Here is a 17,797-nt window from a genome sequence, read left to right as displayed (position 1 = left end):
ACCAAGTCCATTGTACTGTGTAAGGCTGTGGCCAGACAGCTTCTTTTCCATTCTGAGCTGTTCTTTTTTTTGAATTAATAAAGTATTTTATTTTTTTCCCGTTACATGTAAAGATAGTTCTCAACTTTTGTTTATACAAGCTTTCCAATTTCAGATTTTTCTCCCTCCCCCCTCCCCTAGACAGGTAATCTGATATAGGTTTTATATATATATGTATATATATATACACACACACACATACATACATACACATGATAACATTAATCCTATTTCTGCATTAGTCATGTTATAAGAGAAAAATCAGAGCAATGATGAAAAACCTCAAAATAGAAAAAAACAACAGCACCAAAACCAAAAGAAATAGTATGGTTCATTCAGCATCTATACTCCACAGTTATTTTTTTTTTCTTGGATTTGGAGATCCTCTTATATCATGAGTTCCCTGGAACTCTTCTGTACCACTGCATTGGTGAGAAGAATATAGTCTATCACAGTAGATCAACACTCAATGTTGATGATACTATGTACAATGTTCTTCTGGTTCTGCTCATCTCACTCATCATCAGCCCACGCAAGACCCTCCAGGTTTCTCTGAACTCCTCCTGCATTCTGAGCTGTTCTTACTGTCAGGCCACACTGTGTGGTCTGAGCACAGAGGCAGAATGAGCACCCCCAGGAAGGATGCCCGAGAAGACATTAGTCTCAGGTGCTTTTCCCAGCAGTGAGGGGAGGCTGCCGTTTGGGAGGAGATCCCCCAGAATAAGAGAAAGCAGCCATCCTCAGGACCATTTGGAAGCCAGCTAGTGCATCTGTGTGATGTTGAGTCTCACAGTTACCTGGGTTTGTTTCCTGGGAAACAAAGAAAAGACATAGAAATGGGAAATGGAGGGTTGTGTGTGAGAAGTAGAGACTACTGGACTGGAAGTGCCCAGAAGGCAGGGACTGTGCCCCGGGGCCTCCTTGGGTCAGCACCTAGTGAAGTGCTCTACATATGAGATTTCCTCTGGTTGTGACCCATCCCTAGTCTCTCCCTCCAGCCTTAGCCTCTCCCACATCATCCACATGACATTTCCAGCTGGATGTCATGGAGATGCCTCTGCTTCTCCACATCCCAAACAGAAGTCATTGTCCATCCCCCTAACACCCACTCTTTCCAAACTTCCCTATAGGCCTTGTCCTTGGCTCTTCCTGCCTCCTCCACATCCCTCAGAGCCAACCTGTTGCCGAGTCTTGACATATCTATGCCTCTAACGTGTCTCTCCTCCACACCCTTCTCTTTGTGTACATAGCCACCCTGACACTAGATGACTACCATAGACTCCTAACTGTTCTCCTTGACTAGAGGCTTTGCTGTTTCCAGTCCATTCTGGTGATTTGCTGCCAAAGTGATTTTCCTTACATAGATACAACCAAGTCACTAACCCCCTCACTTGATCACTCCAGTGGCTCCCTATTTACTCTAGAATCAACCTTGACCTGATCTCTCTTCCCAGCCTATTGTACACTACAGCCTCTCTGACACCGAGTGCCAGTCAGACTGACCTCTGGTCACACAGAGCATGCCATCAGCCACCCCTGTGCCTTTGCCCGCTCTCTCCTCATACCTGCCTCACGGAATCTGTCTCTTCATTCGAGATGTAATTCTACATCCTTCAAAATGTTACTTTCAACCTGGGCTGCTGAGCTGCTCATGCCCTCCCTCCCAAATGACCTTGTACATGTCTGCCTTGTCCTTATGTCACAAGGGTGGGAGCCAAACCCTGCTTTTCCTGATTCCTGGTCCAGCATTGCATCCACTGTGCTACACTGACCCTGACCCAGTCCTGCCAACAAACCAAACCAAACTAAGGTGTGAATGAACCGTCATGAGTAATGGGCTGTGCAGTCCAGAAGAACTGGGTGCACAGGGCTCCTCTGACTGAGCAAAGCACCCTGGGCGGGTCTCCAAGACTCTAATTTTGAGAGAAGGTGCTGCCCTCCATTGGGGGAGAGCCTTCCTCACCTGGCAGGTCCTCACATCCGGGCCATCATCTTTCTTCCTCGAGCCATTCTTTATCCTCTTGACCCTGCCTCATCTGGCCAAGGGCCTTGCTGTCTGCCCTGTTTGAATTCACACTGCTTTCCATTAATTAGCTTCTGTTCCTCAGCACCAAAGACAAGACCTGGTCCATAAAAACCCACTTGTTAATGGAAAGAAGGAATGAATGAATATGTAATGGCACCAGTCTCTGCTCTCTGGAACCCTCGAACCCAAATTCCAGGGGTCTGAGAGTACCCCCTCCCCTGCCGCCTGCTGGGCCTGGTGGTGGCTGTCTGTCTACCCCTTCCCCCCTCCCACATTCCAGGACCAGAGCTGGGCTGAGGCCCCCACCCTCTGCCCCATCTCCTTCTGCTGCTGGGCCCTCGGGTGGCTGGCTGTTTAGGACACGTCACCAGGGGGAGCCTGTGAGCTTTCTGATCCAGCCTCTTGTCTGAGCTGACCGTTGCTGGTTTTGTTTTCTCTGAGCAGGGAAAGTCTTGTGCTGAGATGGTAGGAATAGAAGTCATTGAGGATGAAGCTGGGCATGCCCCAGGGACCCCGCTTTTGGCAGAGGCGCCATTGTTTCCTCCCTAGCTTCCAACCAGCTCATTTCAGTCCTCAGAAAGTGGAGCCGTGGTTGGAGCAGGTTCCTTTCTGCCCCGACACGGAATCAGCCACTTCCTCGGCCTCCTCCACAAATCATAGGATGAGGCCGTCTTTGTCAGCTCTGACATTTACGTGCCATTCAAGGCTCTTCCAATCTGAGACCACTTGGCCTTTCCATCCTTCTCAAGTCATTCTCTTTGTGGGGTGTGGGTGGTACTGGGTACTTTGCTGACTTCTTATCTGTCCCACAATCACCCTGGGGGCTTCCTCATCTCAGGCTTTTGCTCACTTGTGTCGCACCAGCTCTTCTTTTGAGGTGGTATTGTCACTTGGTCTGTGAGCTCCGCCCCAGGGCACCCCCTCCCCCAAGCCTTCCCTCCTTCCCCAGCCCCTGGGCTGTGCCTCTAATGCCTCCTCCTGGATGATTGTTCTCGGTGTCTGCCTCCCAGCCCATCCTGAAGTGGTCTCTAGGGCAAACTCCCTCATTTAACCCTTGCTTGGCCCTTGCACTCTACAGGAGCTGGCTGCCCAGTGCAGGGTCTCGATAAATATGCATGAGTATTGCAGGCTGGCATCTACCTGTCTATCTAAGGTGTCATTTTATTGGTCTGGGGAAGGCTAGGTGAGGAACCTCCCTCTCCCAAAGGTGCTCAGAACCAAAGTGACTCAGCCAGGGTCACATGGACATTGTCTATGCCGCATAGGTGAGACTCTACCCACATCTTCCTGACTCCAAGGCTGGGTCTCTGTCCATTAGGTTGTAGCTTTCATGTTTGCACATTGCTTTATAGACATCTTATATTGGAAAAGTCAGGCAAATAAAAGTATCATTAGCTCCTTTTAATAGAGGAGGAAGTTGAGGGCAGGATGGATGAAGGGATTTGACTCAGGTGACACAGCTGTCAGAGTCAGGATTTGAACCAAGGCCTTTTTGACGAGGAATCTCTACCATGCTGCTCTGCCGCCTTAGCCTTACACAAGACCGGATGTTTCTTCTCTCTCCAGAACCTTCTGACTTGGGAGCTTTGGGGATACAATATGAGTAGAAGGAGCTGGAATTCTGGAGGGCCACATAGACGAGTTTTCCTGATATCTCTTGGCAATTGCTCCCCACAGGGAAGTGGGGAAGCAAGCAAGGTTTTTTTTTCCTTTTTGTTGGAAGATGATGTCTAAGCTCTTTCCTTGATCATGTTTTTTTTTTTTTTGACACATGGGTTGTCTTTTTAAAAAAATCTTTTGTTTTGTTTTGGGCGGGGCAATGAGGGTTAAGTGACTTGCCCAGGGTCACATAGCTAGTAGGTGTCAAGTGTCTGAGGCTGCATTTGAATTCAGGTCCTCCTGAATCTAGGGCTGGTGGTTTATCCACTGCACCACCTAGATGCCCCCCCTTTTAATCTTAAAAATATTTAATTTTTCCCAGTTACATGTAAAGATAGTTTTCAACATTTGTTTTTATGAGATTTCTAGTTCCAAATTTTTCTTCCCCCCTTTGCCTCCCCCCTCCCCAAGACAGAAAACAATTTGATCTAGGTTATATATATGCAATCACATTAAACCTATTTCTGCATTAGTCATGTTTTGAAAGAATCAGAATTCAAGGGGAAAACCTCAAAAAAGAAAAACAAATAACAAAAAGGTTCAATCTGCATCCAGATTCCACAGTTCTTTTTTCTGTATGTGGAGAGCATTTTCCATCATGAGTCCTTTGGAATTGTTAGATCACTGTACTGCGGAGAACTAAGTCTGTCACAGTTGATCATCACACAGCGTTGCTGTTACTGTGTACAAAGGAAAACATTCTTAATGACCTACTATGTAACAGGCATTGCACCAAGTGCTTTGCAAATATTATCTCATTTGATTCTCACAACGATTCCCATTTTGCAGTTGCAGAAACTGAGACAGGGAGAGATTAAGTGACTCGAACAGCGCCTGAAGCTGGATTTGAACTCAGGACTTCCGGACTCTAGGACTAGTGCTCCCCGTAGTTGTCCATGGTGGGTGGGGAGTGCTGTGATTGGGTCACGGCTTTGAGTTCGGATTTAGGAGTGTTGAGTTCACTCTGTGAAGTCACTGCTGGGGGAAGCGGCCTCCTTGCACCTGCTTCTTTCCTCGAGAGGTGAGGAAGGAGGCCTGGAATGTGCTTGGGTGACTGTTAAGAAAAAGCATCTTTTAGACTGACCCCAGACTGTCGCTTGTCCTAGATGTGACTCCTAATACGGTTTGTCATCCCAATTTCCCACGTCCTCTTTCTTGGGACGGAAGCCTTTTACTTGATCATCACAGGGCAATATTACCTCCCGGCCCGCTGCTGGGACAGCTCGAGGACAGTGAGACAGGCCGATGACAGAAAAGAAGGTCCTGGCCGTGACCCCTATGCGTGGTACAACTCCCTCGGTCTGTAACGGGAGCCAGCATCCGCCCTCGATCCCCTTCGCCGATGATCGCCCTCGGCCGCTTCTCTGGCTGGGAACACGACACACGTCTGCTAGAATGTCAGGCCATTTCCACAAACAACTGAGAAGCGGGGTGGGGTGGGGGGGAAGCAGCAAGAGATACTGCAAATGTTCAGATTCGGTTTAAAGGGCAAACACGGGCCGAGCGAGGAAATGTCGGACAAATCACCGTCACAGGCTCGCCTGAATTGGGAGTGACCTCAGGGGCTGTCTCTTCCCACCTGTGCCTGAAACAGAATCCCCTCTCTAACGTCCCTGACAAGGGGGCAGCCAGCCTCTGCCTGAGGCACGCCTCTGGTGGGGAGAAGCCCCCAGCCCCCAGGGCAGTGCATTCCACCCCTGGGAAGCTGGAACCATCAGCAGGTGTCGCCTTGTGCTGTTCCATGCTCCCACCCAGAAAACCAAGGGCCAGGGAGAGGTAGAAGTCTGAGAGGGTTGGGTTCGGTCTCTGACCTCACAGAACCTTGAAGGGAAGGACTCAAGGTCAGAGCTGCCAGGGTGGACCGGCAATGGCTACGTCTCTTTCCTAGGGGCTGCATCGAGCCCACTTCCCCCACAAGATGAACTAGGGATGGCGATCGCGATCGCCTGCCGGTGACGGGATGCCAAACAGGAAGTTACCTGCCTCGGATGGTCGGGGAGTCATGCACTTGAATTGTGTTTTTTTCAGAGAAGCTGAGAGGGCAAAGTGTCGCTCATTTGGTGGATTGGCCACCTGGGTCAGGAGAGGCAGCCACCACGGGGTAGAAGGGTCATTCTCCGTTGTTTGTAGCATGTATTGGGGATTTCCCTACCTGTGCACTCACGGGGCAGGGATTGTTTCTTCATTGCCCAGAACAGTGCCTGGACCAGAGTGGGCCCTTAATAAATATTTATCGAGTTGCCACGTGCACAAACCGACTCACAAATCACGGCTAACCCTAAGTGGTGGAAGCATGGAGATGCGACAGACATCCACGGGCATCCTTCTGAAGCACAGACCGTACTTGGCCTTGCAGGAGGAGAGCTGCTCTGGGGGCTTCTGATGGCCACAGTCACCTCAGAGGAGGGGGGCTACAACGTGGGAAGGTGGGCGACACCAGGATGAGAGAAATCCCTGGTGGCGCCCATGTCCCAAATGGACCCTCGTGATAGCCCTACATTGGGTCTTCCACCATAGTGTGCCTCCTCCCCATGGGATCAGCCTGGAAGGGGCGGGGGTCAGTTGTTTCTCTTACAATGAGGGGTTCGAGTGTCCTTGGAAGTCTGAGGCTGGAAATAAATGGAGCTGCCAAGAGACACACCTAGCGTCGCATTTCCTCCGGTCACTTGGCTCATTTGGTTTTCACCGCTTTTCTTCGAATACCGTCCGGGAGAGGTTTGATGTCGGAGTCTTTTCTCAGCAGCCGTGTACACGTCTCTGAGTGCCATGTAACTGTCCGCGGATGCTGCAGCAACGCGCCATAATTGGGAGCTCGGGGGCCTCGTCATGGGGCTGCTGACGGGTCGCTGTTGTCACAGAAGACGCCCCCAGCCCGTGCTTCCGCAGCTGCTTCCGAAAGCTGCAGCTGAATCGGTCGCGGGTGGGGCCTCGTCTTCAAGGGCCCAAAGAGCTGCAGGGAGTGGGGTGGGGGGAAGGCCACTTAATTTGTGGCTACTAGTCAGTCCTGCGACTTCATTTCACTCTGCGGCAGGCTTGCCTTTCCTCTAAAGCCGACCAGCGCGCGTCCCGCACCCGGCAGCCTCAGAGCTGCCTCAAGCCACAGTCTGTGACTTGGCCAGGGCTGCTCAGCCCCCTGTGTCAGAGGTGGGTCTCGAACCCCACTTTTTCTGACTTTTTTCTGGCTCAATCTCCTCGGCCATGCTTTCTCTAATCCCTAAACGTAGTACTTAATAAATACCAAGAAACACTCCCCATTCACTTCTCCCAGACCCTCAATTCTTGGTCACCCACTGACTCCTTCCTACATTTCTCAGCCTGTTCCTTTGCCCTCAAATCTCTTAGACTTGAGACAAGATGCTGTGGGCTCCCTGTGTCTCCCTCCTGTGTCCCTGAGTCAGAATCTCAGGCCTGATTGAAGGTATCTGCCTTCCTCTGCTCCTCCTCTTTTAGGCTCTCTCCTTTGAAGAGCTCAGCACTCCCTCCTAGGGGATGACTCCCAAATTGGCCTGTGCAGCCTCTGCCTCTCTGCTGAGCACCCCTCCTGCCATCCCCAGGGCTGCCTGATGTACCAGCCTGCCCCAGGTGCCCCACCCAGCTTCTCTCCCAGACCACCCTCTTTTTGTAATGGCATCAATCACCATCCCCCAACCTTGGAGTCACCTTTAAGTCCAGTTTTCCCCTTCATCCTCAAAGAGCCACCATCTCCCCATTGATCTAGAGTCCTCTTTGGTCTGCAGCATCTGCCATGTGGCATCATGAACACAGGAATCTGTGTGAGAAACTCTGGGCTTGAGTCTTAGCTGAGATGGTAGCTGGGCTAATTTAGGCCGGCCCCAGCCCTTCCCAGCCTCAGTGTCCTCATCTATAGACTGGGGCCATTCATCCCGACGCCACCCACATCCTCTGTTCTTTCAGCTCCCCTGGCCTGCTCCGGGCCTCCAGCATCCTTTCCTCTGGGCCTCCCATCCAATCTGTGCTACACAGCTGACTGCTAAGCCTTCTACGCTAGCATTCTGCACACGTTAGCCCTTTCCCTTGACCTGCAGAAGTGGCTTCTTTCCTGTGGCCTACAGGGTTCTGAAGGCCAGACTCCTTAGCTTGGCATTCAAGGCCCCAACCTACCGACCCACCCCTCATCCCACACTCACAGGTATCCTCTGCCCTGGAAAGATCATTAACCTTTTGGGGAATGCTCACCGAAGCCCTATAGATTCCTCAAGGCCCATGCTAGCCTGAAACCTCAGACTGAAGAGCAACAAAGCCTGCCTCCTCACCCCCAGCTCCTGGCTGAGGTGATCCATCAGTGCCAGCTGGTTTTGTCAGGGATGGCCTTGAGGAGGCAGAGATAAGAGGAGAGTCTGAGAGGGCCTAGGCTGGGGGGATTGCCTTCTGTCTTTCCCTTTCCTTCCAGGAGCCGGCATGAGCCTCTGGGCACTGCCCACTGCCCTTCTCAGGTAACCCTCACAGGCCTCATTGGAGGACCCCACTTCATTCAGAAAGGGTCCCAGAGGGGAAGAGAGCATCACACTGCAGGAGGATAAAGCAACCTTGTGTCCTCTGTGGCCTTGAAGGCTCGGGTTCCACCTTTGTGCTTGCTTACTTTTGTGGGTCTGCACTCTCCTCTCCCAGAGGAGGGTTGGTCCTCTTTGCTCAGGGCCCAGGAAACGCATCACTAGAGGTCTGTAACAAAAGCTGGGGAGTCACTTGTCAGGTATGGCAGAGACGGGGTTCGTATTCAGTTCTAGTGTGTGTGTGTGTGTGTGTGTGTGTATGAAGGTTGTAGGGAGAGAGTCTGCAGATGGAGAGTTAGGGGTCCTGGGTTAGAGCCCCAGGCCTGCTGCGTACAACCTGTGTGATTTTATTCCTTTGAGCCTCAGTTTCCTTATCTGTAACTGAATGAGGCTGGATGACCTCCAGGGTCTGTTTTAGCTCTTCATCTGTGATCCCAAAGGGAATTGCTCTTGGCTACTGGTTGGATGGATAGCCATTGAGATCCCCTTGAGTTGGGAGGCTCTGCTACATTTTATCAGTTCCAGAACTTTCTCCCAAGGCTCCTTGCTTTCACGTCGTCTTAGATGTTGCTCTGAAACCTTCTTCCTGAACTCCTCTTGCCTGCTGGGTGAAGTAAAAGGTGGACTTTATGGGGAGGTTTCCCCTTTAAAAATTACAACAGAAGACTTCCCAGGCAATCTCTGGTTGTGCAGAGGGTTGGTTCTGACATTTTGTGGGGGGGGGGGAGGGGGAGAGCTCAGCTTCCTTGGCCCTGATTGTTGGTCAAGGCACTTGTGGCAGAGCAGTCCTGCCTGCCTTCCCTGGTACTGAGAGCCAGCCAAGAGCCTTTCCAGCTGAAGCAGATTTGATTGATCTGTCCAAGACAAAAGACGTTTTCTGACCAAGTGTTAATAAACTCTTTCTAGCCGTGGTGGGTGCCTTTCAAGATCTCACCGTCTGTTGTGGAAGTAATGAAATCTGCAGAGAACTAGGCTATGGCTCTAATTGAATTTCACAGAAGTCGCCTTGGTGTGACCCCAAATGAAGAAAAATTCTCCCCCTCCCCAGCCCCCCACTCCCCAAAGAGACTCTCTGTGGAATCATTGATTAAAAATGCTAAACGGGAAGGAGAGGGTCACATCGCACATAATCAACAGCTCTGGGTAATGAAGACTTTTAAGACGCACGAGCTGATGTTGATAAGTTACCCAGGACATAGAGGGCCGAGGAGAAAGATTGGCAGCAAGAGAAGAAAACACCTTTTCCGAAGCTGCAGGACTCCAGACAAGCCAACTTGAAAGCATTCTATTAAAATGAGGCTCAGATGAAGGAGATAACTTGTCAGCCTGCGGCTCGAACAGAACTTCTGGGGCAGCCAGTGTGAGCTTCGGGAAACTTTGCTGGCATGGGCCCAGCTGCTCAAGCCCTCCTCCCTCTCTCTCCCTCCCTCCTCCTTCTCCCTCCCTCCTTCCCTCCTGGGCAGCCTGAGCCATGGGGCTCCTGGACACCGAGAGCACCGAGGGAAGGGGGGTGCTGGGGAGAAGGAGGCCCGTGGTTTCTCCAGGTGGCAATGGCTGAAGATTGTGACCCTGCCTCGTGACCGGACTTGGGTCCAGTTCTCTCCAGGAAGCCTTTCCCTTCTGTCTCAAGAAGCATCTCCTGAGGCTGCAACCTGGTGCTCAGCATCTAAAGCAAATGAACATGTACAAACAAGCTATTCATGGGGTAACTGGGAAGTGAGAAACAAAGGGAAGGGGCTGGAATGAAAGGGCCTTGGGAAAGGCTTCCCATAAAAGATGATGGGAGCCAGGAAAGCCAGATGGCCACAGCCTGAGAACATGCCCAGAGATAGGAGCTGGAGGGTCTTCAGCAGAGGAGCCGGTGTCGCTGGATTAAAGAGTATATGGTGGGGAGTTGGGGTGTAAGAAGACAGGCATGTGTGTGTGGTGTGTGTGTATGTGTGTGTGGTGTGTGTGTGTGTTTGTATGTGTGTGTGTGGTGTGTGTGTGTGTGTGTGTGTGTTACTAGGTTATGAAGGACTCTGAACCCCAGAGGATTCTGTATTCCATCTCAGGAATGATGGGAAGTGTGGAGTTTACTGAATAGGGTGTGCGTGATCTGGTTGGACCGGTGCTGCTGACTGGAAGACGGACTAGAGAGACTGAGGCAGGTGCTTGGACGAGAGTCCAAGGGTGAGGAGATGAGGGCCTGCACCAGGCAGGGTGGGGGCAGTGTCAGAGGAGAGAGGAAGGACAGGGGGTGGCAACAGATTGAGAGGCAGGAAGGGGCTGAGGATGACTCCTAGTTAGCCTCAGGGGACCTGGAGGATGCTGTTGCCCTGACAGCAACAGGGAAGGTGGAGGTGGAGGGAAGGTGGAGGGGGAAAGGTCAGGGATTCCATTTTGAACGTGGTGAGTCCAAGGTATCCTCGGGACTCCAGTTCAAGCTCTCTGACAGACAGAGTTGGAAGATTGGAGGTTGGCAGGGACATTAAAGAAGATTAGGCTGATTTGTAAATGATTAGCATAGAGATCCCAGCTCCATGAAGGCTGCTGAGATTTCCAAGTGAAGTCATGTGGAGGGAGAAGAGAGGAGGACCTAGGACCTAGGTCTTGTGGTAAGAGGGCGGGCATCATCCAGAGGAGGGTCCAGCAAAGGAGACAGAGGAGAGAAACCTAGAGAGGAGTGACCAACAAGTGTCCAAGGCTTCTGGGAGGTCAAGGGGAAGGAGGATTGAGAGAAGGTCATTGGATCATTAGTAACTTGGAAAGTGTGGTTTTAGTGGAATGAAAAAGTCAGGAACCAGAGTGTGAGGGGTCAAGGAGAGAATGAGAGGAGAAAAAGGGATGCTTCCATCCCAGGGTTCTCAAGGACACAGGTCCCGGCCTCAGCCCTAGGAACACAGCCTGCTGCCTGATACTCTGCAGAGACAAATATAGAAGGAACCCCTCCTCATCCAGCAAGGCATCATTGGTTCCATCCTGCATCCGAAGGGAGATAAAAATACCACTGACTCTTCTGAAGCAGTTCCCTGGAAGTTTGTTTAACTGGGAGGAGAAACCCACTGACTGTCTGTGCAAAGCACATTGAGACTAATCCTAGGACAGGATACTAATCAGTTCTGGGCAGATACCTTAGGCAGGATGCCAATGAGCAGAGAGTACCAGAGGAGATGGTACCTTGGGATGGGTAGGGGTCTCTGCACTGTGGGCATCATTGGGACAGCCTGGAACTGTTCGATTGGAGGAGTTCAGGTGGGATGGATGCCAAGGGTGGTCACAGGCTTGAGGGGTGGAAGGACAGACCTGCCATGGTGGAATGTCCTGCTTGGGAGGATGTTTCCTACCCACCCACCCCACATCTTCCAATCCCAGCTGGATGCCCCCTTGCTGGGGACTAGATGCTGCCACTGCCCCTTCTGACTCTGGCTGAAGACAAGTCAAGGACTCAGCACATCCCTCCAGAAGTGAGTGTGCTATGCCTGGGAAGAATGAGGGATTTAAAGCCATTCATTATATTAAGTCTCAGGGTGCATTTTATTTTAAAATACTGGAAATTGCATTTGCTACAAATGTTAAATTAACCCTCTTGGTGAATGCTGATATGTGTGTGCACAAGAATTGGAGGCTGAATTTCCTGGGGCTAAAGTTAATATTCCTCATGGGAACACAACCTTTCCACCAATGTAACATGGATTGGCAGCAGAGTGTGTGTGTGTGTGTGTGTGGTTTGTACTGTAGCACACATCAATGGCAGCATTGCTTTTGCTTCCTGGACTCCATTGAAGAGTAGGAGGTGGGAAGGGGTCCTTGTGGAGGCTCCAGAGCTACATTAAACAGTGGTTTACATCTCACGGACTCTTAGGCTCATTGATGGGACTATGGAGGACATTTCCTGACTCCAGCAATGTTCAGGAGGCTTATTCACATGTGTGAACATGCACACACATGTACACACCACAGCACTTTAACAAAGATGTCCTCACATCGCTATCATCAAAAACACTCATCAAGTTAATGTCATGCTCCCCTGGGAATTCTGACTGGCTGGTTACAATTGAAAACAAGTTAAAAGCAAAAAAAGCCTTATTAGATTCATGGTCAGTGGCAATTGAACTTTTCATTACAAATGCTGAACTGGCCAAATTGTCCCACAGGGCTCATGTCAGAGGACCCGGGAGGGGCTTAGGTCCTGGCTCACCCACACTAGCCATGGACTTTGGCCTCAGTTTCCCACCAGAGTTCTTATTTCCAGCTTCATTCATTATTCCCTTAATAATAAGGGATGGCATTAGACTAGGTGGTTTCCAGCTCTCTTCTTCTATGATGTGGAACGTGGGGCCTTTTCGTTAGAAGTAGCAGCTGTGCTGATAAAAGCAGGTACTTCTAGGCCCAGACACAAGAAATCACAATGGTGGATTGCTAAAGGTGGTAGTGGTGGTGATGACAATCAACAAGCACTTAGTAAGTGTCTACAGTATTCCAGGAGCTCTCCAAGGTGTTGAACACAACAAGACAGACACGAGATTGTACTTGCCCTTAAGTTTATGGGGAGATGCTCTATAAAATGGGGGGGGGGTGCATTCTCTGCAGCTACTTTCACGACCTTAACTGGGACCGGCCGGCTGGACCCCAAGAACTCTATCTGCCCTTGGTGTTCTACGGCTAACCCTAAAGGCATGTGGGAACCTTTCCAGGGCCACTGCTCCACCCCCACCTCCCAGGTGTGCTCCTGTTCATGATTATCTGCAGATATCAGTCTACCAGACTTAACTTGTAGAAAAGGAATATTTTCAAAGATGGTATAGCAAGAATTGGTACAACGCCTCGTCCCCTCCCCCAATTAGCCTGTAACATACTTTCCCAAAAGTACATACAAAGCCCAGGGGAAAATAGGCCCATGTGGAACATTTCCAGGTCCTAGTTGCCAGGAGTTGTTTTCTTCCCTTTCCTAGGGATTCATGGACTTCCTCTTAGGCATGGTTCAGCTTCCTGCTAGGCTCTTTGTAGAGCCCCAAAGCTGCCTTTCCCCTGTGGATTAGTTTGGCTTGGCTCCCAGTGCAGACATTGTGTCAACTTTTCCAGGGCTTCTCCTAGGATTAGGACATTACTGATAAAGTTAAAATCCTTTCACTTTCTGAAGTTCACTAGGATCTCTTCTAGTTAAGGGCATAGGAGGAGACTGAGACCAAGGCTGACTCCACTGGTGTCCACAATTGCTTTTCCCCTTCCTTCCGTCCTTTCCCCACAAAAGGTACCTTTCAGGGTCTTTGCTAGCACATCTCCTGTTTGGCTTGTGATTAGCTCCCATCCTCAGTTACAAACATTTCTTGGTTTTAGGGAAGGAACACAGGGCACAATCAAGTCTCTCAACTGATATTACCAGCCTTTTGGTACGTGTAATTTAAACCTCTGATAACTGATTCAATTGAGATGTGTCTTGCTGACAATTCATCAAGAGGAGGTGCCAACACAGAAGGACATCTGGACATCTGCTGGCCCTGTAATGCCAACAGCCTGCATGGCAAAGGCTTGCCAAAGACTGTGACTGGCAAGAGCAGGCCCCAGGGCCCCCCAGGCCAGTCTGTTTTACTTGATGACTTTATTACCTTGTTATTACACTTGAAATAGACCAGACTCCCACTTCGTGCTTAATTGTGTTTAAGAAGCAAGTTGATTTAGCTAAGATGATTTAAAGAATTAGGACTAACCCTATATACTAAAAATGTGATTAACATAATGAATTCCAGAGACCAGTGGGGCAGAAGACTAAGAGGATGCTCCATCCTGGAAAGAGTCTGGCTTCAGCTGGTTGGCCTTCCTGATGACCGGAGCTCCCCAGTGCCCATCTTCTCCTTAGTCAGAACTCACCAGCTCCCTTCCAGCATCTTGATAATACTCACTCCGGCTCAAGAGTTTAAACAAAGTGAATGACTCCCCTGGGCAGCTGCTTTTCTGGTGAGTAATCAAATGGCCAAATGATGCCGTCACCATTATCAGGATCGTCCATTACTGGACTATTAGCGCCACTTTCAGAAGCTGCCTGTCAATAGGCACCAATTAACATTTGCAGCCTCGCTGATGGTTCCCATGATCCTGGGGCTCACATAATTTTTTCCTCCCTGCCTTCCCCCGTTCTTTGAACAGTGAAGATGCGTGTGATAAGAAGGTGATAAAGAGCCTTGGGGATGCAGGTTGAGAAAGCTTTCACTGTTGGCTCTCTGTGTCCAAATGCACCATCCCCCTTCATTCACTTTCCCTTAAACTTGCCAGCCCAGTTGACTTGGTATGGACACAGAAAGATCCTGGTGTCTGCTGCAAAGTCTGTCTGTGGAGAAAAGCCTCTTTCCTTAGGGATGAGAATGAGGGGTGGGATTGGATTTTAGGAGGCAGTGTGATTTTGTGGAGAGAGCTGGGCAGACAGAGCCACCTGGTCTCAGCTTTGGCCACACTCTAAGCACCTCAGTTTCCTCAGCTGTAAAATGGTAGAGCAGAGTGTGACCCATAATAGAGTCCTGAAGAACTGTAGAAAAATATTTCATCAAAGAAACAAAATGATTGAAGAAGATGGGCTAGTCATGTCATCTACACAAGCAACAACAACCAGACAGACTGTTGGTTCTACTGACATCATCCTGGTGATGTCTGGAAGAAGCAAGGAAGACCACAGGTGTACACCGGGCAGACTGCCTGTTGTGATCTGATGGGAAGACATAGACTCATCAGCATTGCTGGAGGGAACATTCATGTTCATGAGATCAAAGATCCTTGGAATAGTCCGGAGAGGGGCATTCTGTAGGCACACATGCAGCAGGAAACAGTGCTCAATCTGCCGTTCCCACCTGTTGCTTATTTATGCCCACATGTCCACTCTACAGGTCTTTGAAGATATCTTTTACACCAGGGTTTGTGTGTAAGTCACTATTAGTAAGAGACTGCAGTTCTTTCTCACAGAGAAAAGGTTGCAGAGTTTGGTCAAAGGGCCAGCCTTGCAATGGGCATGAATGAAGGAAAAAGCATTAATTAAATCCCTATTAAATTTATTTGCAGGGGGGCAGCTAGGTGGTACAGTGGATAGAGCACCAGCCCTGGATTCAGGAGGACCCGAGTTCAAAGCTGGCCTCAGACACTTAACACTTACTAGCTGTGTGACCCTGGGCAAGTCGATTAACCCCCATTGCCTCTCAAAACAAAAACAAAACAAAAATTTATTTATATTTATTAAATGCTGAAGTCTGTGCTAAGTACTGTGGATATACATAGAAGCAACCAAGATGGTCCCTGTCCTCAAAAAGCTTACATTCCAATGGGGAAAATCAACACATTGAGAGGAATGGAGTGTTTTGGACAGCAAAGTTAGAGAGATGGTGTTTGGAGCCATAGGTCATATGATTCGTGTGTCCTTCCCCAGGAGGGAGATGTTGACTTTTCCCAGAGCTAGAGCTAGAGAGTAGGAGGGGTAATGGAGAAGGTGAGCATGGAGCGGGTTCAGGAAGGACTAGCATCTCTGGGGTGAGGTATGCTCATCCAACTTTGGTGTTTACCTGGCACAAACAAAAAAAGAAAATGAAACAACGAATAACAACCTATACGTGAATGTGTGGTGACTCCCAATCAAATGTAATGAGTGGGGGGCAGTCATTATTTTATTTTTGCCTCGCTGTTTCCAACACATAGTAGGTGTTGCTGCTGAATAAGCCCTTGGTGATGACCAAGACTGTAGGAGACTGCTGACCTCACAGGCAGTCCTGGTTTGCATGTCCTGACCCCCATCCCACATGCACCATAGCTATCCTACAAGGAAGCCATCCTGGTGGGGACACAGAGTCTCTGGCCCATCCCAGACCAGAGCGGGGTTCACCATGGAGAAAATTACTGCTGGGAAACAATGAGAGGAAGGCAAGTGCTCGAGAGGCAGCTCTATGCTGCAGGGTCTGTGAGTGCAGGCCAGACTGTCTGAATCAAGAGAACTGAGCAAGTGTCCCCAATGGGAACAGAAGGAGACAGCTGCCTCAGAGGGGGTGTGACCAGCAGCCCCCTGCAGTAGGTAGAACATGGTACAAGTGGGATGGGAATGAGACCCCGAGGACTCTTGTGGCCCCTTCAGGGATCTGGCAGACTGCAGGAGGCAACAGCATCACTGGGGAAATGGGGCATTCTGGCTGTCGGCTCAAACACACTGCCCTACAGTGAAATGTGTGTGCTCCTGTGGCTGCTTTGCAGGGCTGTGAGGCTGGTCCTGAGGGACTTGACTGGCCTCTTCAATTGAGAAGACGGTCAGCTACAGTTGCAAGTCCAGGTTCAACATGAAAGCAAGAGTGATGGTGTTTTTATGCTCACAGGCTAACGAGCTGTGTTAGTCAGGCAGAATAAATAAATCTGACTTGAACTTCCAAAGGAAGGATTCATTAACCACTCTTATTGACATGGAGGAATCCTGCTAATTGATAGGTGTTTTTCTCTGATGTCTTTCCCTGCATGCCAATTACAGGTCTGAATTACAGCTATAACTATAAGAAATTGACATTTATTGTTTATGTAAATGGAAGAAGACCCGTTGCCTTTTCTAACTACTGTTGCATCCCCCAAGGATATGGGGAGCTGGCGCCATTGTTTCTTTTTTTTTCTTTATTTTTTTTAACCTGGTTTCCTATTTCTTTTTTTTTTACATATAAGGTATTTTATTTTTTCTATTACATGTAAAGATAGTTCTCAACTTTTGTTTATACAAGCTTTACAATTTCAGATTTTTCTCCCTCCCTCCCCTCCCTCCCCTCCCTCCCCCCCTCCCCTAGACAGCAGGTAATCTGATATAGGTTATATCTATATATCTATATACATATACATATATATATACACATATATATACCCATAATAACATTAATCCTATTTCTGCATTAATCCTGTTATAAAAGAAAAAATCAGAGCAGTAATGCAAAACCTCTAAATAGAAAAAAAACAACAGCAGCACCCAAAACAAAAGAAATAGTATGGTTCAATCAGCATCTGTACTCCACAGTTCTTTTTTTTTTTTTTCTTGGATTTGGAGATCCTCTTCTATCATGAGTTCCCTGGAACTCTTCTGTACCATTGCATTGGTGAGAAGAATATAGTCCATCACAGTAGGTCAACACTCAATGTTGATGATACTGTGTACAATGTTCTTCTGGTTCTGCTCATCTCACTCATCATCAGCTCACGCAAGACCCTCCGGGTTTCTCTGAACTCCTCCTGCTCATCATTTCTTACAGCACAATAGTATTCCATTGTATTCATATATCACAACTTGTCCAGCCATTCCCCAATTCATGGGCACCCCCTCAACTTCCAATTCCTTGCTACCACGTAAAGAGCAGCTATAAATATTTTTGTACATGTGGGTCCCTTTCCCCCTTCCATGATTTCTTTGGGAAAAAGACCTAAAAGTGGAATTGCTGGGTCAAAGGGTATGCACAGCTTTATCGCCCTTTGGGCATAATTCCAAATTGCTCTCCAGAATGGTTGGATCAGTTCACAGCTCCACCAACAATGAATTAGTGTTTCAATTTTCCCACAGCTTCTCCAACATTTATTATCTTCTTTT

Source organism: Dromiciops gliroides, chromosome 5 (assembly GCF_019393635.1).
Source record: "Dromiciops gliroides isolate mDroGli1 chromosome 5, mDroGli1.pri, whole genome shotgun sequence".
In the NCBI taxonomy this organism is placed as follows: domain Eukaryota; kingdom Metazoa; phylum Chordata; class Mammalia; order Microbiotheria; family Microbiotheriidae; genus Dromiciops; species Dromiciops gliroides.
This window is presented reverse-complemented; position numbering follows the sequence as displayed.